The sequence below is a fragment of the Oncorhynchus masou genome, chromosome 14, assembly GCF_036934945.1.
Source record: "Oncorhynchus masou masou isolate Uvic2021 chromosome 14, UVic_Omas_1.1, whole genome shotgun sequence".
Classification (NCBI taxonomy): Eukaryota; Metazoa; Chordata; class Actinopteri; order Salmoniformes; family Salmonidae; genus Oncorhynchus; species Oncorhynchus masou.
In genome coordinates, this window is record NC_088225.1 from 32,046,056 (window position 1) to 32,072,577 (window position 26,522).

The 26,522-nt window shown below is 44.8% G+C and overlaps 1 pseudogene; it reads right to left on the reverse strand.

Moving 5' to 3' along the window:
• Positions 1-385: 385 nt before the first annotated feature.
• Positions 386-25,486, reverse strand: LOC135554747 (arf-GAP with dual PH domain-containing protein 1-like; annotated as a pseudogene).
• Positions 25,487-26,522: the final 1,036 nt, after the last annotated feature.

The window sequence follows — 26,522 nt, forward strand, 5'->3', positions numbered from 1 at the left end:
AATTCTGATTGGCTGGGCTCCCAAGTGGGTGGGCCTACGCCCTCCTAGGACTCCCATGGCTGCGCCCCTGCTCAGGCGTGAAATCCATAGATTGGGGCCTAATTTATTTATTTCAATTGACTGATATGATCTGTAACTCTATAAAATTGTTGACATTTTTGAATGTCGCGCTTTATATTTTTGTTCATTTACAGTATATATGGGCAGGATTTGGGGTAAGGAAGAGTATGGCAACAGAACAGTAACACCACCCTCTGTAGTCCTCTCTACCCCCTCTTTTACTGCTCTGTATGGTTTATCTTTAATTGTCTATATATTTGTCTTATTATGAGGAGAAGAATCCTATTTGTCTGTCTTCATCCAGGGGATATGTCCAGCCTCCAGTCCAGCCTCCAGTCCAGCCTCCAGTCCAGCCTCCCTCTTTTTCCTTCTCCTCCTCCTCTCAGGGCTTGTGCTTAAAGTGGGCCTCCACTGCAGAGAGAGAGAGAGAGACTAAATCAGTCACATAACCAGGTACCAGAAGAAATCAACTGTGTAAAATAGAGTGGTTCAGCTCCACATAAACTGTCATAGACTTTACTGCCATGAACTCAGTGGAGCCATATAGCTATCAATTCACCAATCATCAGAAGGGCATCAAATGTGTTGGTGAGAAATATCCACCAACAGAAGGTGATTAGGTTACTATTAGTATGCTGGAAACCTTACTCAACATATCACCCATAGTAAAAAAAATATATATATTATTCAACTAAGAGGTGGCAGGTAGCCTAGCGGTTAAGAGTGTTGGGCCAGTAATCAAAAGGATGCTGGCTCGAATCCCCAGGCCGACTAGGGGGAAAAATCTGTCTATGTGCCCTTGAGCAAGGCACTTAACCCTAATTTCTCTTATAAGTCGCTCTGGATAAGATTGTCTGCTAAATGTAGAACATGTATGAATTCCTTGGACAAATCCTGGGTAGAGACATGCGAATGTTTACCTGCATATTCCTGGGGCAGCATAGGTCGATTCACCAAACTCTGAAAAGCAGCCATCCAATCCTGCTGCTCCTCCTCGGTCTCGCATGTAAACAGGAACTTCCTGTCGGGCGTTACTATGGTGATGCCAAACTGCCAGTGGTAGCCCTGGGTGGATGGGGAAGGCCGGGGAGTACAATGTAGCTGTTCTCCTTACTACCAATGAACACCTCACCGCGCGCATAGGCATCCTCACAAAGAAACAGAGAGGAGAGGAGACTGTGTGTGTGTGTGTGTGTGTGTGTGTGTGTGTGTGTGTGTGTGTGTGTGTGTGTGAACATGTTTAACTATACTGGTGTTTAACTATACTAACGTGTTTAACTATACCAGAAGTCTCCGCAAGAATAGTAAACAAACAAAAATTTGACCAACTGGAGACATTTTGTTAGAAATAGCATTTGACCATGGGTGAACTAAGGAGTTTAGGGTTAAGGTTAGAATTAGGTTTAGGTCCAGGGTTAGGAGCTATGGTTTGTTTTAGGGTTAGGTTAGAATTAGGTTTAGGTCCAGGGTTAGGAGCTATGGTTCGTTTTAGGGTTAGGTTAGAATTAGGTTTAGGTCCAGGGTTAGGAGCTATGGTTCGTTTTAGGGTTAGGTTAGAATTAGGTTTAGGTCCAGGGTTAGGAGCTATGGTTCGTTTTAGGGTTAGGTTAGAATTAGGTTTAGGTCCAGGGTTAGGAGCTATGGTTCGTTTTAGGGTTAGGTTAAGGGCAAAGGTTAGGTTTTTTGGTTAGGTTAAGGGTATGGGTTAAGGTTAAGTTTAGAGTTAGGGGTGAGGGAAAATAGGATTTTGAATGGGACTGAATTGTGTGTCCCTTAAAGGTTAGTTATACAAGACTGGGTCTGTGTTTACCTGTTACGTGTGTAATGTGTGCGTGTCTGACCAGCCACATTGTATATGAGGTCCAATAAATTATTTGGGTATGTTTGTTTGCATAATATGACATGCAAATAACATCAGTTCAGTACCACTGTACTATAAGTGCCACAATGCTAATTTTGGAGCCTGTTGAACCGTAAGCCCTAAATAAAGTGTTACTAATAATACTGGAATGGTACAGCACCATCTCCTTGACCCATATGACATGGCACCTGATTTACCCACTGACTATCTTACCAGAGGATCCTTGAAGTACATGAGTCTCCTGTCATCCATAGTGAACCATCTCTTCTTGAAGCCCTCTGTGTGCTGTAAGAGGGAAACAGGAGACCGAGGTTGAAGGAATTAAAGAGGCTGTACAGAAGTTCAGTTGCTAATGATTCACCTCAAGGTATTGTCTTTCTGTTCAATGAGGTCATTCTCTTTAATGGAGAAACCTTGTTTACAACTGTGATAATGCACTATTATTGTACTCTTATAACTAATGGCTTTATTGGCTTCCATACAGGATCACATACTGGAATACCAATTCATTATCCACACCAAGCAGTACAAGGCAAGCATTCAGCTCACAGGCCCAGCAAATATACTGTGGCTGAGGTTGTACATGGCCATTATTAATGCGGTAGGTTTGTGTGGTACAAATTCAACCCCATTCGCAGTTAAACCCGATGGGCTGATAAAGTTAGAAGCATTAAGTGCTGTGTTACAAAGTAACTAAAGTGTAAGTAATTAAAGTAAGTAACTAAAGTAAGTAACTCAAGTGTAAGTAACTGAAGTGTAAGTAACTGAAGTAAGTAACTGAAGTGTAAGTATTAAAAGACTTCACCTTGGGACCCGTCTTCTCCATGTAGCCTTCCTTGATGTAGTCTCGTGTCAGCTTTGGCACCAACTGGACGAATACACGAGAAGAAGGAGAAATGTTTTATTCTGTGACCATGTGATGGTGTGTAGCCAGTCCCAATTCCCTCCTACCCCTTCTCATTGGCCCTAACCCTTCCATGTTTGCAGATCCATAAGGTATAAGCAATATGATGGAGGATACACCAGTACACTGCTAATATCTATCAAGACCCTTGGGATATGCAAACATTGAAGGGTTAAGGCCAAGGAGAAGGGGTAGGGAGCAGAATTGAGCCAGCTGTATATAATACCTGTGTATACTAGAGAGGAAGGGACTGAGGGATTAATGAGAGAACAATAAGATAATGAGAGAGACTCACATCAGCGTGATGGGCCCCAGGGAAAGCGACCTGGAGGTAGTGAAATCTGGCTGCTCTGATGGCGTTGAACCAGTCCACCATTTCCTTAAAACACAACAGACATGCTAACATGATCTGGGTCCTGTTCAATGGGCATGAAAAGGAAGGAAACATTTTGTGCTGAACACGACCCAATCTCCATACACACTGACACCCGATAGAGACTCTTTCCTGGCAATAATCCACCATTACTGTAAACAGTAGTCGTCTTTGATTTCAGAGTATTTCCTACTGGGTTAAAGGTGTATTTAAAGGCATGCAATTGCAATGTACAGTATGTCCTGCAGAGGAAATATACTCCTACTCAGCTGCCAGCCACTTCACAACACAAATGCTCCTGACAGTCAATAGACAGTCCACTCCTGGGGGGTGTTCTCCAGGAAAACAGAAGAAAACGCTTTAAAACTGAGTGAACCAGGGAGGTACTTACTGAACTTGGCCAATAAGAAATGCTCATTTATGTTTTCCGTTGAAAAATGTTTTGCTACAGTGTGCTGAACAAACATGACCTAGATGAATGTCATTTTGTGGGACTTGTGTGAATGCAAATGAACCATTCCGGAGCATGCAGATATCCAGAGCAAGTCAAGAGAATGTCATCTTGAACACGACCCTGAGCAATGCAGGTCAACAGTCCCATCATACTTGATATGGGACTGTTGACCTGCATTGCTCAGGGTCGTGTTCATTAGACACCAAACAAAAGAAAAACTAATTGGAACAGGGAGGGACTACTTCAACTCATCCAATAAGAGACGTCATTTTTGTTTCTAGATCCAAATATTATTTTTTATTCTGTTGTGCAGCCTAATGAACATGGTCCAGGAGTCGACTGTACATTCCTGACTGTCTATTTGTGTCCAGCAGCAGCCAAGCAAACACCCAACGACAACACAACATTGCCTCAAATTTGTTCACCTCACCTTGCCATCCTTGTGGTAGACAAAGATGTTCCTAGTGCTGTTGTCCTTCAGATAGGTGACCTGCAGGCCGTGAGGCTGGCCGATCTTCCCAGGCTGGAAGGAGGCATTCAGAGTGTGAATCTTCATCAGAGCCTTGGGCTCTCTGGCCTGTACAGGGAGAGAAGGCAGGGGGAGGAGAGTATTCATCATCATCACTGTCATCATCATCATCACCACCGTCGTCATCATAATCACCACCGTCATCATCACCATCATCATCATAACTACCACCATCATCATCTTCACCACCATCATCACCATCATCATCATAACTACCACCATCATCATCATCATCACCATCACTACCACATCATCATCATCATAACCACCACCATCATCATCACCACCACCACCACCATCATCATCACCACCATCATCATCATAACCACCATCATTATCACCACCACCATCATCATCATCATCACCACTACCACCATCATCACCACCACCACCACCACCATCATCATAACCACCACCATCATCATCACCACCACTACCACCATCATCACCACCACCACCACCATCATCACCTCCACCGTCATCATCACCACCACCATCATCATCATCATCATCATCATCACCACCCCCACCATCATCACCACCAACATCATCACTACCACCATCATCATCATCATCATCATAACCACCACCATCATCATCACCACCAACATCATCATCACTACCACCATCATCATCATAACCACCATCATCATCACCACCACCATCATCATCATCACCACCATCATCATCATAACCACCATCATTATCACCACCACCATCATCACCACCATCATCATCACTACCACCATCATCACCACTACCACCATCATCACCACCACCACCACCATCATCATCACCTTCATCATCACCACCACCATCATTATCACCACCACCATCATCATCATTATCACCACCCCCACCAGCATCACCACTACCACCATCATCATTATTCGGCTGCAGAACATTCAACTATGAGCTTCCTCTAGTAACTATAGTCACTAGCAAGGTTTACTATTTCATATGGCTGAAGCCAGTGTCAGTGATGTTCACTGACACCCAGGTCTTCTTTTGGTGGAATGTAGAGTATGTAGAATTTGTCCTGAACAACTGATTAAGGGTCAGATATTCTTTGCATTCGACTGATGGTTAAGGTAAGGATTGGGAATAGAGTCATCTGATCTATGGTTAAGGTGAACTTGTATTTGAAGCAGGGACAGGGAGTGGCCAACGTTTATGGTGAGGTATGTGGCATCACACGTTACTGGATTTAACATGCAGCTTTTGTTGATATACAAAGTAGGAGGCAATGTCACTATGTGGAACAGAACAACTGGGGAATGTGGGCAGATTAGAATCAGAAGTTTGAGATGATAACAGTGTACTATTGTCAGATATAGTCAGGAGAAAGGAATGAAGAGGAGGAGGACGGGGAGGAGGATGAGAAAGGAATGGGGAGGAAGAGGAGGGGAGAGAGGAGCGAGAGGAGGAAGGGGGTATGATAAATGGGAGATTTTGCATAACGATCTAAGCAATTATAATATACCTGACATTTCCCAAGGTGTGTGTTATTTCAAGCAATTGCAGCTCAGGACCTTAGAGTGCATTTGGGATGAGACTCAGACACTCACAAATGCAAAGAGAGAGAAGAAGTCTGAGAGAGAGTGAGGGGGAGGAAGAGAGAGGGAGGGATATAGAGAGGGGAGACAGAGAGGGAAGCGAGAGAGAGAGAGAGAGAGAGAGAGAGAGAGAGAAGGGGGGAGAAAGAGAGAGATATACATAGCACTACACTCACATCATGCTTGTTGTAGTACTTCAGAGCACCATCCCGCTCTGACAGAATACATTTTCGACTCAGGAACTGTCCGTTATCTCGGCCCCGTTTCCATAGAAACCCTTCTCGGTACCCTGGAAGGAGAGGAGCCACAGGGGTCCCATTCCAAAGACAAAGGAACAAAGGAGAGGAGGAGAGAGAAGGAGATGAAGAGAGAGAAGGAGATGAGGAGAGCGTAAAAGGGGGAGCCACAAAATAACAGGATTCAGTAGTGAAGCTTGGGTCCAGTAGAGCCGTGTGTGTGTGTGTGTGTGTGTGTGTGTGTGTGTGTGTGTGTGTGTGTGTGTGTGTGTGTGTGTGTGTGTGTGTGTGTGTGTGTGTGTGTGTGTGTGTGTGTGTGTGTGTGTGTGTGTGTGTGTGTTGCTGAGGCTGGGTCAAGGTGGTGATGTCTGTCGTCTTGGCCTTTAGCTGGCATGAATAATTCACCTTGAATTGTCTCAGCAGAGATCAATGGCTTCTTCCAACATTACGATCAATGCTGAAATCAACACTCTGCCCTATTCAGCAGGCACACACACCATGGCTTTGTGCTCCCTTTCTGTTTCTGTCACTGGCCTCTCTGTCCTCACTAAGTCTCAGCCAACAGACAGAGACAACTAGGACTGTCACTGTCCTGCACTGCCAACACACACGCACGCACGCACACACACACACACACACACACACGTGAATAGAGTAATAATATCAAACTATCAAATCCCATTAATCTGAAATGCAATAAAAGACAGACAACAGTTTGTAAGAATGAGACTGAAGACTTGATAGCAGAGTGACATTGCATCTCAGTTAATACTGCTGTGAAAGTGTTCCATTCTCCTTAAAGAAACGCAGACTGTACGATTTTAGCTGTCTTATACCACCATTTTGCCGTCCCAGAACAATTGTCCACGTCGTGAGAACATTCTTAAGTTGCAAATGATTTTTGGACATCTTGGCTCGTTCAGTGTGACGGGGTCTACGGTCAGACATCTTGGCTCGTTCAGTGTGACGGGGTCTACGGTCGGACATCTTGGCTCGTTCAGTGTGACGGGGTCTACGGTCGGACATCTTGGCTCGTTCAGTGTGACGGGGTCTACGGTCGGACATCTTGGCTCGTTCAGTGTGACGGGGTCTACGGTCGGACATCTTGGCGCGTTCAGTGTGACGGGGTCTACGGTCGGACATCTTGGCTCGTTCAGTGTGACGGGGTCTACGGTCGGACATCTTGGCTCGTTCAGTGTGACGGGGTCTACGGTCGGACATCTTGGCTCGTTCAGTGTGACGGGGTCTACGGTCGGACATCTTGGCTCGTTCAGTGTGACTGGGTCTACGGTCGGACATCTTGGCTCGTTCAGTGTGACGAGGTCTGATTAAGTACCACTACATGTGGTCGTAGGCTATAACAAAGTTATGTCAGTGTCACAATTATTTCACCCTTTATCGTGTAGTGAGCCAGTCCCGGTGACTGACCAATAGGAAGACGGCTGGCACTGAGTATACACACAATAATACCATTATGGTGAATAGTCAGATTAATGTAATAATTTGATTTAAATGTTTACATGTTGTGAAGGAAGAAGGATGTCCCTAATAATATTGTTTATAAACACATCTGAAATCAAAATAAACATTGTACTACAGCGAGCATGTTATTTGGGGAAGCCTGTTTGATTCTGAGTTTGAACATGTAGAGTTAGTATGTGAAAACTGTTTCTAAGATCATACTTTCAGTTCACTCACACATAAGCATAGAGAGGCTTGCAGTGCTGGTGCTGTGGCACATGTGCAGATCAAACACCCCGCTGCAGTTTAACTAGTCAACGTCGGCTGATGTCATCAATCACAGAACTGAAGCAAATCATACAATCTGGCCAGGTTGTTATCAAGGGAAATGTGCTGGAAGTAAGAAACACAAGTACTGCCTTTATTCTTCCATCCCTCCCTCTCTTCCTTACTTACTCCATCCCTACCTCCCCCTTCTTTCCTCCCTCTCTCCATCCCCCACCTCTTTCTCTCCATCCCTCCCTCTCTTCCTTACTTACTCCATCCCTACCTCCCCCTTCTTTCCTCCCTCTCTCCATCCCCCACCTCTTTCTCTCCATCCCTCCCTCCCCCTCTGCTTGGTGTAGTGATGAAGTCATCATGCTCTGAGAGAGAGCGAGAGAGAGAGAGAGAGAGAGAGAGAGAGAGAGAGAGAGAGAGAACGGTGGATAGAGGGAAAGGGAGAAAATACGAGAGAGTGAAATAAAGATGAAGAGGAAACATAGAGGAACAGAGACAGAGACAGAGAGAGAGAGAGAGAGAGAGAGAGAGAACGGTGGATAGAGGGAAAGGGAGAAAATACGAGAGAGTGAAATAAAGATGAAGAGGAAACATAGAGGAACAGAGACAGAGACAGAGAGAGAGAGAGAGAGAGAGAGAGAGAGAGAGAGAGAGAGAGAGAGAAGACAGAGAGACAGCTCGATAGATAGATAAATAGAGAGACAGATAGAGAGAGAGAGAGAGAGAGAGAGATAGATAAACCCAGAACATGCCCGCCATTCAGCCACTGGCACAATCCTGGTACAGCCACATCACTCTCTATAGTACCATTAGTGCTAACAGAGATCACAGCTGACAGACTCCAGGTCAGATCTAACACCAGAGTCAGCTGAGACAAGAACCAGAGTGAGTCACTGGGAGTAGGAGTGTGAGTGACCATGTTAAAGAGGTTTTGCTGACTTCCCCGGAGTCAGATTAACTTGTGGATATCATTTTTACATATCTGCATTCAATATGAAGGAAGTTATTTTGGTAAGGTATTTTTGCGAGCCAATGCTAACTGGCGTTAGCACAAAGACTAACATGCTCCCCAGAGTCCAGCTTCATCCACGTGTTCATCTGACTCCAGGGAAGTCAGCAAAATCCAAACTATCCCTTTAAGGTTGATTCCTCTTTGGCAGCAAAGAGGACAGAGACACTCATCAGAGAGATAATGATGATGAACGACTACATGATGACTGACTGACTGACCGACTGACATTGACTAACCGACTGATCGACTGTGTGTGTGTGTTTGTGTTGCTGAGGCTGGGTCAAGGTGGTGTAATCTGTGTCATGACGTTGGCCTGGGGGATAGGTTTATGACAGTCATAAATACCTCTTTCCCCCTTTTTCCTCTCTCTAACCTACTGATGTTACATTTGCAAAACCCTTGGTTAACATAGAGATTCTGGGAACATCAGAAGGTGGGGGGGGAATTAACTATATTCTGGTAATCCGACCAATTGAACATATGCCGTGGTACTTAATGAATATGATGTCAGTTCGGTTGTCATCTGAGACATTCTCATCAATGATAAGAAGACTCTACAGTGGAAAGTCTACACATCAGAGTTATCAGATTCACATGGATTTGTTGTTCAATTTAAATGTTTGAATATGAAATTATCTGTGATGAAATGCGATTTTAGCTTCTAAAATGTGAGATTTGGGTTTTCATAAGATAGGGCTCTGCTCAATTAGTGGCCCGCCCCTGTGAAGGGACATGGGCTATAAAACTTTTCAAACACGCCCTCCTCTCACTTCCTATATAATCCCTTGACGACAATATAACCTCCTGTTCCGAGGATGTGAGGACGACGGTCCTATGACAGAATGGTTCAGATAATAACTACAGAACGAAGCCAACATCAGCGTGAGCTTTGGTTGCAAATGATATGAACTTTGATCTCTTATTCAATACAGAAGTGATACCTCCTAGCCGTTGAGTTAGCAAGAGCAGATGCAAACGAGGGTTAGGAAGGAACAGACAGAGTATTCCGTCTATCACCCAACGACGTTACTACAACGTATCCAATTGAGAACCAGAGACATTCTTCAAAGGACGCCGTTGGGCAACACGGCCTCCCATCTACCACCAACCTACCGAAGCGCAGCTCAGAGTAAATATTTATTGCATTTTCCTTTTCCAAATGAGCGGTAATTTAGAATGCATCAGATACTGTATTTACGATAGCACAGCTTCTTCCCTTTGTTCCTCAGTCTTCCCGCTCTTTCACTCAAACCCAGCCCTCTTCTTTCGTGTAACAAGCTGTCATATCTGTTCCGCCCGCTAGGGACGTCTTCCTTTATGACGTAATTTGTAATCAAGTTATGATTTAATTATGTGTATGTGTAATTCTGTGTGATTAGTTAGGTATTTAGTAAATAAATAATTAAACCCAATTTTGTATTGCTGATTCAACTTGTGAGCCAGGGTTCGTGCAGATAACCAAGAATTTACCACTTTCAGATGAGACTGAATTAAAATGACGATTAATATTGACTGCTATTGATGTAAAATATTACTAGGTCTTTTAAGAGTTTATTCGGAAGATAACAGCTCTATAAATATTATTTTGTTATGCCCGACACTCTAGTTAATGACATTTACATGATTAGCTCAATCAGGTAATATTAATTACGGAGAAATTATTTTATAGAATAGCATGTCATATCATTTAATCTGGCATAGCCAAAGACACGACATCTGTTTGCCCCAAAAAATATTGTAGTAAGTAGATGATTACTGCTTGGATTACTTTTAAATTCAGAAGGGATATCACACCATTCTGTTTTCTTAATGGTTTTTCAATTCAGCATTGAAAAAAGGCGCAAGTTTCAGTTTGTTTCACCTGAGTGAGTCTCACCACAAGTCAGAGACCGATATGATGACACACCAAATGTGTTTGATGGATCCTTTTTGTCTTCTTCTAATGTCTTTTAAGGGGAATGTAATCCAAAAGTAACTGAAAATAATCAGATTACATTACTGAGTTTGGGTAATCCAAAAGTTACTCTACCGATTACAATTTTGAACAGCTAACTAGTAACTAACGGATTACATTTAGAAACTACCCAACCCTGTTAGCACATTTCTGTCTCGCTTTCTGCATCACAGAGGGGTTTAGTAGAGGAAAGGACGACAATGTGGCGGTCGCAGAAGCGAGATGACAAGGCGGCACGAGGCTTATCTTGTTACCGTCTCCAAGTAACAGCTCTTTACTGCTCATGTGGTCCTGAGATAACATGATGTAGTCATAGCATTGATGAATCCACATGAATGGAAAGAAGCACGAGAAAAAACTCTCACAGTCAAATCTCTCAAAGTTGAATGGCCTTTGATATTATTTTAATGGATTTCCAGGAAAGAGAGGGAATGTTGAGGTCTCTTTCTTTCTTTGTTCTCTCTCTCTTTCCCACTCACTATTTCTCTCTTTCTCTCTTTCTTTCACTACTGATCAGCTGTTCATCCTTAGAAAGTCCATTATTCTCTGAATGCGGAAGGCAGGGGTGTTGAGGAGCACGCTGGGGTGGGAGGATAAAGACAGAGAGAAAGGCTCAGGCTCATTGTGTGTGTGTGCATGCGAGCGTGCTTGTTTGTATGCATATGTGCATGTGTTTGTGTGTGTGTACTCAGTCTTACCTGCAGAGTAAGGCTCCTGTCTCTCCACACACACAAACTCCTTCCTCTCGTATTTGGCTCTGATCCACTGTTCCCGAAGGAGCCTGCAGAAACACTTGGTGTTTGTTTACTATATTTACTGTGTTTATGCTTGAAAAGATTCACTGTCAATAATGTCTGATAAACCAACATGGATGACAGATCAGGGTGGTGTTCATTAGGGCACGCAACTGAAAATGTTTTGCAGCGGAACACAAAAAGGAGTATTTCTTATTGAACCAGTCCAGATAGTTCCTCCCTGTTTCAGTCCGTTTGGTGCCTAATGAACACAACCCTGGAGTTCTCATCCAGTGAGTGTATAATGGTGTACTTATCTTTTAAATATTGTAGATATTATATTGCTCCTCTGTCCTGTCAAATAATATTTCCCTCACTATCTCTCTCTCTTCTCTCTGTCTGTCTTATCAGTAATCCGTCTTAAAATGCACACAGGCAATATGAACAAACATAAACGTATAACGCCTGAGACTGTGTGTGTTTGTTTGCTCTGTCTCTCTCTCTCTTGTGTATTCTACTCTTTCTAGTCTCTCTACCACACCTCATCAATCCTCCTCTCCTCTCGTGTATTCTACTCATTCTAGTCTTTCTACCACACCTCATCAACCCTCCTCTCCTCTCTCGTGTATTCTACTCTTTCTAGTCTCTCTACCACACCTCATCAACCCTCCTCCGTGTATTCTACTCTTTCTAGTCTCTCTACCACACCTCATCAATCCTCCTCTCCTCTCGTGTATTCTACTCTTTCTAGTTTCTCTACCACACCTCATCAACCCTCCTCTCGTGTATTCTACTCTTTCTAGTCTCTCTACCACACCTCATCAATCCTCCTCTCCTCTCGTGTATTCTACTCTTTCTCTCTCATGTGTATTCTACTCTTTCTAGTTTCTCTACCACACCTCATCAACCCTCCCTCCCTCTCATGTATTCTACTCTTTCTAGTTTCTCTACCACACCTCATCAACCCTCCTCTCCTCTCTTGTGTATTCTACTCTTTCTAGTCTCTCTACCACAAGCTCATCAATCCTCCTCTCTTCTCTCTTATCGCTCTACTCTATTGCGTGTGGTTGCCTCTCACCTCAAAAAATACCTTCCCACATCTCCCCAGCAGTAAAAGCCCTGTGTAGCAGCTTAAAATATTATTGGTGATTGTGTTGTTATTGATATCACTGGGGACCATTCACTGGTTGAATCAACATTATTTCCACGTCATTTCAACCCCAAAAATATGTGTGATTGAACCAATGTGGTGAAAAAAAGTTAGATTTGAAAAGAAATCTAAATCCAATGACATTTTGAAATGTTTTTCTGATTTGACATTGAATTCAGGTTAGTTGACAACTCAACCAAATGTAAATCAAAACTAGACGTTGAACTGACGTCTGTGCCCAGTGGGACTGTTATCCCCAGGAGAACCAGGCTGAGGACTCCATTTGGAAGGGTGCTGTCAACACTTGGGCCATTATCTTCCATCCGGTAGCGTCTCTCCTACACTCGTCCTCAACCAGAGCAAAGCGGAATCATCCAGCGATCTGACGTAAGACAATGAATGCACTGTGGCTGCATTCCAAACTGTTGCCTTTCCTCTGGCCTCGGCCATTGATGACTAAACATTGCACACCTGAAAGGAGGAACCTGTATAGGTAACCAACATCTGGTAATGGTTCTACCTCCTAGACTCTAAGTGGAGCTTCCTCCATATGACTATTACCCATTTAGTCTTTGAGAGGTTGTCATTGTACAGGTGTGCCAATGAGAAGCCCACAAGCTTAAAGTTGGTCTTGTTTGGTGAAGTTTGGTAAGCCAGGACAGCAGACGTTTGTTCATGTTGGTTAAAAATCTAGCCTTTGTATTGTGTTATGTTACAGTGTTTAGAGGGCCAGTGAGTGGAGCGATCACTCAGACAGAGGGTGACCCAGCTGAGCGACCTGGATCATGGCATGAAGGGGTGGGTGGTTAAGGCCAGAGGTCTATGTGTGTTGGACGGTAGTAGGGCCAGGGACCAAGACCCTTACTGGCAGTCTGTGCGTGTGTGTGTTGGATGGTAGTAGGGCCAGGGACCAAGACACTTACTGGCAGTCAGTGCGTGTGTGTGTTGGATGGTAGTAGGGCCAGGGTCCAAGACACATACTGGCAGTCTGTGTGTGTTGGACGGTTGTAGGGCCAGGGACCAAGACACTTACTGACATTCTGTGTGTGTTGGACGGTTGTAGGGCCAGGGACCAAGACACTTACTGGCATTCTGTGTGTGTTGGACGGTTGTAGGAAGCGCAGGGTCCAAGACACTTACTGGCAGTCTGTGTGTGAACGGACGGTTGTAGGGCCAGGCCCTACACCCAAGACACTTACTGGCAGTCTGGCCTGCTGTGTGTTGAGGAAGTACAGTTGTCAGCCCAGTCAAGACACTGTTGGCAGTCTGTGGCCCCCAATGGTGGACAAACTTACTGGCAGGTCTGAGTGTGTTGGACGGTCTGTCAAGGGCCAGGGACCAAGACACTTACTTGGCAGTCTGTGTGTGTTGGACTGGTGTGTAGGGCCAGGGTCCAAGACACTTACTGGCAGTCTGTGTGTGTTGGACGGTTGCCCAGTGGGGCCAGGGACCAAGACACTTACTGGCAGTCTGTGTGGTTCTACCTCCTAGTGTTGTCCTGGATGGTAGTAGGGCCAGGGACCAAGACACTTACCGGCAGTCTGTGTGTGTTGGATGGTTGTAGGGCCAGGGACCAAGACACTTACTGGCAGTCTGTGTGTGTTGGACGGTTGTAGGGCCAGGGACCAAGACACTTACTGGCAGTCTGTGTGTTGGGCAGCCAGGTGCTGTGTGTGTGGTTGTAGGCCAGGGACCAAGTGCAGTTGGATGGTAGTAGGGCCAGGGACCAAGACACTTACGGCAGTCTGTGTGTGTTGGATGGTTGTAGGGCCAGGGTCCAAGACACTTACTGGCAGTCTGTGGTGTTGGGGTTGTAGGGCCAGGGACCAAGACACTTACTGGCAGTCTGTGTGTGTTGGATGGTTGTAGCGCCAGGGACCAAGACACTTACTGGCAGTCTGTGTGTGTTGGATGGTTGTAGGGCCAGGGACCAAGACACTTACTGGCAGTCTGTGTGTGTTGGATGGTTGTAGGGCCAGGGACCAAGACACTTACTGGCAGTCTGTGTGTGTTGGACGGTTGTAGGGCCAGGGACCAAGACACTTACTGGCAGTCTGTGTGTGTTGGATGGTTGTAGGGCTGTGTGTTGGACGGTAGGGACCAAGACACTTACTGGCAGTCTGTGTGTGTTGGATGGTTGTAGGGCCAGGGACCAAGACACTTACTGGCAGTCTGTGTGTGTTGGATGGTTGTAGGGCCAGGGACCAAGACACTTACTGGCAGTCTGTGTGTGTTGGATGGTTGTAGGGCCAGGGACCAAGACACTTACTGGCAGTCTGTGTGTGTTGGATGGTTGTAGGGCCAGGGACCAAGACACTTACTGGCAGTCTGTGTGTGTTGGATGGTTGTAGGGCCAGGGACCAAGACACTTACGGCAGTCTGTGTGTGTGTGTTGGATGGTTGTAGGGCCAGGGACCAAGACACTTACTGGCAGTCTGTGTGTGTTGTGTTGGTTGTAGGGCCAGGGACCAAGACACTTACTGGCAGTCTGTGTGTGTTGGACGGTTGTAGGGCCAGGGACCAAGACACTTACTGGCAGTCTGTGTGTGTTGGATGGTTGTAGGGCCAGGGACCAAGACACTTACAGTCTGTGTGTGTGTGTTGGATGGTAGTAGGGCCAGGGGACACTTACTGGCAGTCAGGGACCAAGACACTTACTGGCAGTCTGTGTGTGTTGGACGGTTGTAGGGCCAGGGACCAAGACACTTACTGGCAGTCTGTGTGTGTTGGATGGTTGTAGGGCCAGGGACCAAGACACTTACTGGCAGTCTGTGTGTGTTGGATGTTGTAGGGCCAGGGACCAAGTACTGGCAGTCTGTGTGTGGATGGTTGTAGGGCCAGGGACCAAGACACTTACTGGCAGTCTGTGTGTGTTGTGTTAGGGCCAGGGGACTGGCAGTCTGTGTGTGTTGGACGGTTGTAGGGCCAGGGACCAAGACACTTACTGGCAGTCTGTGTGTGTTGGACGGTTGTAGGGCCAGGGACCAAGACACTTACTGGCAGTCTGTGTGTGTTGGATGGTTGTAGGGCCAGGGACCAAGACACTTACTGGCAGTCTGTGTGTGTTGGACGGTTGTAGGGCCAGGGACCAAGACACTTACTGGCAGTCTGTGTGTGTTGGATGGTTGTAGGGCCAGGGACCAAGACACTTACTGGCAGTCTGTGTGTGTTGGATGGTTGTAGGGCCAGGGACCAAGACACTTACTGGCAGTCTGTGTGTGTTGGATGGTTGTAGGGCCAGGGACCAAGACACTTACTGGCAGTCTGTGTGTGTTGGATGGTTGTAGGGCCAGGGACCAAGACACTTACTGGCAGTCTAGGGCCAGGGACCAAGACACTTACTGGCAGTCTGTGTGTGTTGGATGGTTGTAGGGCCAGGGACCAAGACACTTACTGGCAGTCTGTGTGTGTTGGATGGTAGTAGGGCCAGGGACCAAGACACTTACTGGCAGTCTGTGTGTGTTGGATGGTTGTAGGGCCAGGGACCAAGACACTTACTGGCAGTCTGTGTGTGTTGGATGGTTGTAGGGCCAGGGACCAAGACACTTACTGGCAGTCTGGCAGTCTGTGTGTGTTGGATGGTTGTAGGGCCAGGGACCAAGACACTTACTGGCAGTCTGTGTGTGTTGGATGGTAGTAGGGCCAGGGACCAAGACACTTACTGGCAGTCTGTGTGTGTTGGATGGTAGTAGGGCCAGGGACCAAGACACTTACTGGCAGTCTGTGTGTGTTGGATGGTTGTAGGGCCAGGGACCAAGACACTTACTGGCAGTCTGTGTGTGTTGGACGGTTGTAGGGCCAGGGACCAAGACACTTACTGGCAGTCTGTGTGTGTTGGACGGTAGTAGGACCAGGGACCAAGACACTTACTGGCAGTCTGTGTGTGTTGGATGGATGTAGGGCCAGGGACCGAGACACTTACTGGCAGTCTGTGTGTGTTGGATGGTTGTAGGGCCAGGGACCAAGACACTTACTGGCAGTCTGTGTGTGTTGGATGGTTGTAGGGCCAGGGACCAAGACACTTACTGGCAGTCTGTGTGTGTTGGACGGTAGTAGAAAACAGGCACCTTCTGTTCATATTTGGCTTTAGCAGCATTGTTGCCTCTGGACGCCATGAACTACAATCACAGAGAGAAAGAGATGTTTGATGAGCAGGGTTTCATTGACACATACACTCATGCATACATGCACATATACACTGTGCTGGCATGCACACAAGATCAATACCAAACCTTGACACCTCCCCCTTATCTCTAACCTCCCACCCCTTTTTCTCTCACTCTGCCTTCCTTTAGTTAATTTAGTCTCCATCTCGCTTCTTTCCCTTCCTCCATCAATTACCTGCCAGAATTAGGACTGAGAGGCTGCGCACACAACACTACCCCCCATACACACACACACACACACACACACACACACACACACACACACACACACACACACACACACACAAACACACCACACAAACACACACACACCACACAAACACACACACAGAACCAATGGCAAACTCAACTCTCTACCTCTGCATCACTCCATGGATCCAGCAGGACAGAACACAAACATCACTCCATGGGTCCAGCAGGACAGACTCAACCTCTGCATCACCCATGGATCCAACAGGACAGACTCACCTCTACCTCTGCATCACTCCATGGATCCAACAGGACAGACTCACCTCTACCTCTGCATCACTCCATGGGTCCAACAGGACAGACTCACCTCTCCCTCTGCATCACTCCATGGATCCAACAGGACAGACTCACCTCACCTCTGCATCACTCCATGGATCACCTCTACCTCTGCATCACTCCATGGATCCAACAGGACAGACTCACCTCTACCTCTGCATCACTCCATGGATCCAACAGGACAGACCTCTGCATCACTCCATGGATCCAACAGGACAGACTCACCTCTACCTCTGCATCACTCCATGGATCCAACAGGACAGACTCACCTCTACCTCTGCATCACTCCATGGATCCAACAGGACAGACTCACCTCTACCTCTGCATCACTCCATGGATCCAACAGGACAGACTCACCTCTACCTCTGCATCCAGCAGGACAGACTCACCTCTACCTCTGCATCACTCCATGGATCCAACAGGACAGACTCACCTCTACCTCTGCATCACTCCATGGATCCAACAGGACAGACTCACCTCTACCTCTGCATCACTCCATGGATCCAACAGGACAGACTCACCTCTACCTCTGCATCACTCCATGGGTCCAGCAGGACAGACTCACCTCTACCTCTGCATCACTCCATGGATCCAACAGGACAGACTCACCTCTACCTCTGCATCACTCCATGGATCCAACAGGACAGACTCACCTCTACCTCTGCATCACTCCATGGGTCCAGCAGGACAGACTTGACTTTGCTGATCTGGGAGATGTTTCTATGGAGACCCGAGCAGCTCTGACACACAAACACACCCAGGGTGTAGGACGCCCACTCCGGGTCTGAAAAACACACACACACACAAGACATGCATACACACACACAGGAAACACCCTTAGCAACAATAACAGTACTACACCGACAGCAACAATGACAGTACCACACCAACAGCAACAATGACAGTACCACACCAACAGCAACAATGACAGTACCACACCGACAGCAACAATGACAGTACCACACCGACAGCAACAATGACAGTACCACACCGACAGCAACAATGACAGTACCACACCGACAGCAACAATGACAGTACCACACCGACAGCAACAATGACAGTACCACACCAACAGCAACAATGACAGCAAGCAACAATGACAGTACCACACCGACAGCAACAATGACAGTACCACACCAACAGCAACAATGACAGTACCACACCGACAGCAACAATGACAGTACTACAAATGAGGAAGTTCATTTCAAGGCTGCCTCAGACTAACAGAGACAGAACAGGCTACTACTACCATGACATGGTTACCACAGACCTCTAGACTGATATCTTAAGGTCCAAAGCAGACATTTTTATTTCAATGTCATAGCATTTCTGGGGAACTATTAAGTACCTTACTGTAATTGTTTTCAATTAAAATCATCAAAAGGAACCAAAATAGCTTCATAACAAAGAGCAATTTCACAAGCAAGAGTTTTGCTAGGACTGTCTGGGAGTGGTCTGAGTGGAGAGGGGAAAACTAACTGTTATTGGCAGAGGTTTGAAACTCTCTTTCTTATTGGTCTGACTAATTGTGATGTCACCAGGCAGGCCAAAACTCCATCCCACCAAAACTTCCTGAAATTTCAGCTGGTCTTTTCAAACAGCTCTAACACTAAAAGGGCATTATCATCATTTTAATTGAAGTATTATTCCAACCTCATAGTGTGTAAATATATATATAACACAGGGAAATGACTGCACTGGGCCTTGTAGCTCTAGTTCTCATTGAGCACAGTGGTAATCTATGTCTGCTACTTCCTGTCTGCATCTACACTATCTTCATAGTAAATAAATAAGTACAACACTGCTACAAGAAGACGCATTTATTGGTTGAGAAGATAATATGTTGAAAGCTTGAGATTTGTTGAATAAATTGTTACTGTCATACAGTGACAAAGATAGTCAGACAGACAGACAGACAGTTGTAGTCAGACAGACAGACAGACAGACAGACAGACAGAAAAGAGTCAGACAGACAGACAGACAGACAGACAGACAGACAGACAGACAGACAGACAGACAGACAGACAGACAGACAGACAGACAGACAGACTAGACAGAAGCATCAGACAGACAGACAGACAGACAGACAGACAGACAGACAGACAGACAGACAATGCTCTGCTGTAACAATATATGGTATAACTTCCTGTAAGTATTTTTCCTAAAAAAAACTCTGATGTGGCTCAGTATGTTTGCATGTAATGTAGCTTTAATACAAGAGAGCCAAGAAAGAGTGATGTGAAGCACATTCTTGTGTCATTCTAGGCCTTTAGGGCCTATATTCTGTTTTACAGTCTGTCCCCAACATCAGCACAGGTCGCAGTAAGTTCAACCTAAACTGTAAAAGGCAGAGCCTGTGGTCAAAATATGACAAAAGCAACAGAAGACTAGAAGAATGTGGCATATGTAATTTCCTGCATGAGCTCTCTAGCTATGCCTAAGTGTATTGTTTGTAGACTGTATGTCTGATCAGCATTGTTGTGTGAGATGCTTTTATTCTGTTTTGGTTTCAGTGGCTGCTGTTTATGACTGGGCCAAAGAACTAGTGCAAGTCGTTTTCTATGGAGGATGCAGTCATTGTATATAACTCATGTAACTCAGCCAAACAGCACACCAGGGTATAACCATTAGAGACATTGATATCCTTAAGTAGCCTGCCACTGCTTTGTTGCACTTAGATATACATCTACTAATTCAATGGATAGTGCAAGATGATCATAAACCTGCAAAAAAAGATGAGTCACACAGTGAGTAGATTTATGTCTATGGTAAATTCCACAGAGAGAGGGAGGGTGGGGGATGGTGAAAATATTGAGAGATAGCAGAGGAACAACTGACAAGAGACAGATGGGGAAAAGAAAATGGAGAAGGCATTAAGTGAAAGTGAGAGAAAGAGAGACACGGAGAGAGAGAGAGAAAGTGAGAGAGAGACAGATACAGAGAGAGATACAAAGAGAGAAAGAGAGACACAGAGAGAGAGAGAAAGTGAGAGAGAGACAGATACAGAGAGAGATACAGAGAGAGAAAGAGAGACACAGAGAGAGAGAAACAGTGAGACAGTGAGAGAGAGAGAGAGAGAGAGAGAGAGAGAGAGAGAGAGAGAGAGAGAGAGAGAGAGAGAGAGAGAGAGAGAGAGAGAGAGAGAGGGAGAGAGAGACAGAGAGAGAGAGAGAGAGAAACAGAGAGAGAGAGAGAGAAACAGAGAGAGAGAGACAGAGAGAGAGAGAGAGAGAGAGAGAGAGAGACAGAGAGAGAGAGAGAGAGAGACAGAGAGAGACAGAGAGAGAAACAGAGAGAAACAAAGAAAGAGACCTTCATGGTTGTGAGGTCCAGGGTCTGCTCACCAACCAAGAATTCACAAAATGGGACAAACACCAAATTGAGACTCTGCATGCAGAATGCTGCAAAAATATCCTCAGTGTACAACGTTAAACACCAAATAATGCATGCAGAGGCAATCCCAGCTACTGATCAAAATCCAGAAAAGAGACGTTAAATTCTAAAACCACCTAAAAGGAAGTGATTCCCAAACCTTCCATAACAAAGCCATCACCTACAGAGAGATGAACCTGGAGAAGAGCCCCCTAAGCAAGCTGGTCCTAGGACTCTGTTCACAAACACAAACAGACCCCCAAGATAGCAACACTATTAGACCCAACCAAATCACGAGAAAATAAAAATATAATTACTTGACACACAACTAGAATGCTATTTGGCTCTAAACAGACAGTACACAGTGGCAGAATACCTGACCACTGTGACTGACACAAAATTAAGGAAATCTTTGACTATGTACAGACTCAGTGAGGATAGCCTTGCTATTGAGAAAGGCCGCTGAAGGCAGACCTGGCTCTCAAGAGAAGACAGGCTATGTACACAATGCCCACAAAGTGAGGTAGAAACTGCCAAATGTATGACCATATTAGAGCACATATTCCCTCAGATTACACAGACCCACAAAGAATTTGAAAACAAATCCAATTTTGATAAACTCCCATATCTATTGGGTGAAATACCACAGTGTGCCATCACAGCAGAAAGAAGAAAAGGGCAACCAGTGAAGAACAAACACCATTGTGTCACGACTTCCACCGAAGTCGGCTCCTCTCCTTGTTCGTTCGGCGGTCGACGTCACCGGCCTTCTAGCCATCGCCGCTCCATTTTTCATTGTTCCATTTGTTTTGTCTTGTTCACCCACACCTGGTTTACATTCCCTAATCGCATTGTATACATATATTCCTCTGTTGTTTTTGTTACATGTTTAGTGTGCCGCGCCAGGCTGGTTGTTTCCCCCCTGGGTATTCTTGTGTAACCCATAGGAGGTTGGATTATTGCGTTTGTTTTGTGACGCTATTTTGCGCATTTCTCTTTTGCTTTTTGGCTGGAGGTTTGATGCTGTTGTGTCCATTTGTTGTGCTTCTGCCCAAATAAAGTCTGATCACAACTCTCTGCTCTCCTGCACCTGACTTCAACACCAGTAGCGCATACGCTGACACATTGTAAATACAACCTATATTTATGTTTATTTATTTTACCTTTTGTACTTTAACCCTTTGCACATCATTACAACACTGTATATAGACATAATATGACATTTGAAATGTCTTTATTCTTTTGGAACTTTTGGAAGTGTAATGTTTACTGTTATTTTTTATTGTTTATTTCACTTTTGTTTATTATCTATTTCACTGCTTTGGCAATGAAACATATGTTTCCCATGCCAATAAAGGCCTTACATTGAAATTGAATTGAGAGAGAGACAGAGAGAGTGAGTGAGAGAAAGAGAGAGATACAGAGAGAAAGAGAGACAGAGAAAGAGAGACAGACACACAGAGAGAGAGAGAGAGAGAGAGAGAGAGAGACAGACAGACACACAGAGAGAGATACAGAGAGAAAGAGAGACAGAGAAAGAGAGACAGACAGACACACACAGAGAGAGAGAGAGAGTGAAAGAGAGACAGACAGACACACAGAGAGAGAGAGAGAGAGAGAGAGAGAGAGAGAGAGACAGAGACAGAGACAGAGAAAGAGAGACAGACAGACACAGAGAGAGAGAGAGAGAGAGACAGACAGACAGACAGAGAAAGAGACAGACAGAGACAGAGAGAGAAAGAGAAAGAGAGAGAGAGAGAGAGAGAGAGAGAGAGAGAGAGAGAGAGAGAGAGAGAGAGAGAGGCCATAAAGAGAGGCATTGTCTGTTAGACCTTCCAACCTTCACATCTTCCTGTTATTAAATTATTTTTTGACTTCTCATTCTCATTAGTAAAAAACAACCCCATCCCCCCACGCTTGATTACTGTTGTTACTGATTGTCCTGTTTGTGGTCATCTTGAAATATTATGTTTAATTATGTTTTATTGATATTGTTAATTAATCATTTCCAAAGTACTCTTTGGCAATGTGTACATTGATATGACATGCCAATAAAGCAATAGAAAATTGAGAGAGAAAGAGAGAGAAAGCAGTGTGATGACAGAATCTACTTGGCATGGTTCAAAATGATATTGCACATTTACAGTTTACAATAATGAGTGTACAGTTTGACATGGTTTATCTCAACTAACCATCTCTTCTCTCAATTACAGAAAGTAATGGCACAAACCCATACAATACACTCAGTACACCAGCCATGCTGTGAGAAAGACAGACAGACAGACAGACAGACAGACAGACAGACAGACAGACAGACAGACAGACAGACAGACAGACAGACAGACAGACACAATGTTTTCAGTATCAGTTTGCTCATACTAACAGCTTTAACGAAATACACATAGGCCGTTTAGAGAGACATTTACTTAGCCAGAGACATTTACTTAGGCAACAATGGGTGACTGACACTTTCGCATGTGTCCCAGAATTTCCAAATGAGAAGCTATCTGTTGTATCTTTTGTTTAAAATCTAGTAAAAATAACACTGACATCATCCCTGATCCCAACCACTTAAAACGATGGAAGAATTAAATGAATAAAGAAGAGATACAACCCAAGAGGCCTTCACAGTCCCTTACTGACCAGATACTGCTACTAGCAGAGAAACATCGGAATCAATTATACCTTGTAGATACTGTATTTCTTTCAAAAGCCAAGCAGGACAAGACATAACTGTGAACTCTGTGACCTCGGCACCAGAAATGAGCTCATAGGTGAGTCACCATGGGAACGTCTGGGTGTGCTCAGCACTCAGCCTTGGGTTATGCTCATTAGGGCATGTAACAAAAAAAAACGTTTTACATTATGCAACGGAGCAAAATTAATTGAGCTTCTTATTGGACAATTCCAGGCAATCTGTCCCTGTTTCAGTCTGTTTTTCTTCCATTTGGTGCCTAATGAACACAACCCTGGAGTATCTATGTCTCCATGCAGAGCAGACTGGCTCCACAGGCTAAACTGGCCCTCTGATCCGCATCATTGATAGCACAGCACTCCTGATGAAATATTAGTGTCTCTTGGCATTGGCCTTATGAAATAGCAGGTGGCATGTGCAGGATTTAAAAGATTACAGTGTTCTACTACCTGATGAGGCCCATGAAAAAGATCAAAAAGCACTTTTCAGTTAAGTATGACATTCTGTGTCTCGTCCTGTCATATCACTGACAGCTTGTAAGAACGGGAAGCTATATTCCAAATTTGCTTATCAAATCAAATTGTCTTGATCACATACACATGGTTAGCAGGTGTTATTGCTTGTGTAGTGAAATGCTTGTGGGACTAGAAGCGAGGCAGCCATCTCAAACAAAACACATTGCAGGTCCTCTTACATTCTCCCAAGAAACACTTGATACGGAAGAAGGAGGCAGCCAGACTTCCTGAGGAATCTAAATGATCCATAAGGAGAGTTGAATGATGTAATGATGGAAAACAGTAGATTTTATGTTGACTGGATCCTCTTAAGTCTTTTCAGAATCCAGACAGTTGCTATTCATTGGACATATGAATTACTACGCTGAAAATAAATATCACTATTTGACTTCGAGCCTTGACTTGTATAGCATTTGCATAGATCAAGGTTAATGGCAGGGCACGTCCACTTGAATGAGTCATAGCATTAAGAAATCATAAATAATCTGTACCGTACTTCCTGGTCAGTGGACTCAATAAGCTTATGGAGACTATTACAACCTACATTATGATTAGATGCAGGTCTCACTCCGTTGAGGTAGATAAAGCTATAGACTGGCATTGGTCAGAGTGCCAGGGACAGAGAGAGAGAGCCTGGGGAACACACTCAGGGAATTAGGCCTAAATCCCAAAATATTATGTTATTCTGTCAGTCAGCCTGTCTGTCTGTCTGCCTGTCACTCGCTCAAGGTACCAGACTCTTGCTCTCTCTCGATCTCAATCTCTCTCTCTCTGATACAAACATTTACATCTTCACCAGATTTCACTCTATTGTTATGCAATGACACCAGTTTGACTTCACTAGAGTGTAAAAAGACACTGATAACTCTTATAAATGAAAACAACTGAGCACTACAGTAGCCTACTGTACTTGCATGACAGCGTCTCGGATTTACATACAGAATAATACGAAATCCTCTGAGACCAGGCTGTGCAGTGAACATGATCGCTAGAGTCTCCAATCACCCAAATCAAAACACATGTACACCATCAAGACAGATTATTCCTATATTAACCTACCCGCAACTTGATGGTATATGGTCTGTGATTAAATAATCCATTGTCTAATGCGAGAGTGTAGCGCTGCTTGCGTGATGAAACGCAACGACCTTGTTCATAGCCTACCTGTCTGGAGGATCGCGCGCGCCACCTGACCTGACATACTTGAGACATTGATGCGACTATTGTAGCCTAGATTGTACCTGCAGCTCCGCAATCCACACAACTCCCATTCCCCGGTCTCTCCAACAGCTTTATCATACGCTGTTTATTATTTTCTTGATCCGTAGCCATGTTGGGAATGTATTTTCCAATTAAATTAATTGATCGACTCCAAAACCTCGAAAGTGAAGGATGACTGACGGCTGTTCTAGCGGAGTTGAATAATATCCACTGTAGTTGTCGCTCACTGGACACCGGGGGCAGTGATGTGATGAAAACACGATCACATCTGAGACTCGAGAAACAGTGTCCACGTCGCAATAATTATTATGAAAACATATATCCAACGAAATGTACAGCTGAATATTCCGTGTGAATTCCACCCTACTTTTACTCCCAGTTCCTGCTCTCTATACACCAGTGTTCTCTATCTCCCTTTCTCTCTCTCTTTCTCGCTCGCTCGCTCTCTCTCAAAAGTGAGACCTCAAGCGGACATTCAGTTCCTGAAAACATTTTCCAATACAAATAATTTCCCTTCCGTTTTGCTTCATCTTAATCGATAACTTTATTGATTCTCTGTAGCTCAGGTTGGTTGAAATGTCATGTTAGCAAAAACGGGCATCTACCTGTTCTGGAATGTTTAGTCATCTGAAAAGTATAATGGAATTTGTGCAACCAACTGACTAAAATGTATATTCGGTAGAAAAAGACGAATCAGTAGGTGCCCATTCACATCACTTGGAGCGTGGAGTGGAGCATCAGTCACATACTGCACGTGTACTACATTATTTATGGCTCTGCTCCTTCCACCTTTCCTTCAGATGAAGAATATTGAACACTAGAGGGCGGTAGAGCTGCATCTTGCGTTTTATTCCCGCTCTCTTGAAAACTCACAGGCTCCAGCAATTTCAGTGACATCTTCATTTCAAGAGAATATAGACCTAAATTGACCTAAGCTTTTCCGAGAGGAACATTTTTCTGGAACATGCTTATTCCTGACATTGTCTGGAAAAATGCATGGTCAAGGCCTTACAAATATTGTATAACAAACAAAGTGCACTAAGGAAGTGCACTTTAAAATTTTACATGAGATGTAGCCATGTAATTCTATGATATCCAAATTTGTGGATATTGATCATATCAATAGCTCATCGATGGGGCTGTGGTGGAGAAGTTTGAGAGCTTCAAGTTCCTTGGTGTCCAAATCACCAATAAACTAGAATGGACAGAACACACCAAGACAGTTGTGAAGAGGGCACGACAAGCCTATTCCCCCTCAGGAAACTGAAAAGATTTGGCATGGGTCCTCAGACCCTCAAAGGGCAACATCGAAGCATCCTGACTGGTTCCTGGTACGGCAACTGCTCGGCCTCCAACCGCAAGGCACTACAGAGGGTAGTGTGAACGGCCCAGTACATCACTGGGGCTAAGCTTCCTGCCATCCTGGACCTCTACACCAGGCGGTGTCAGAGGAAGGACCTACAAA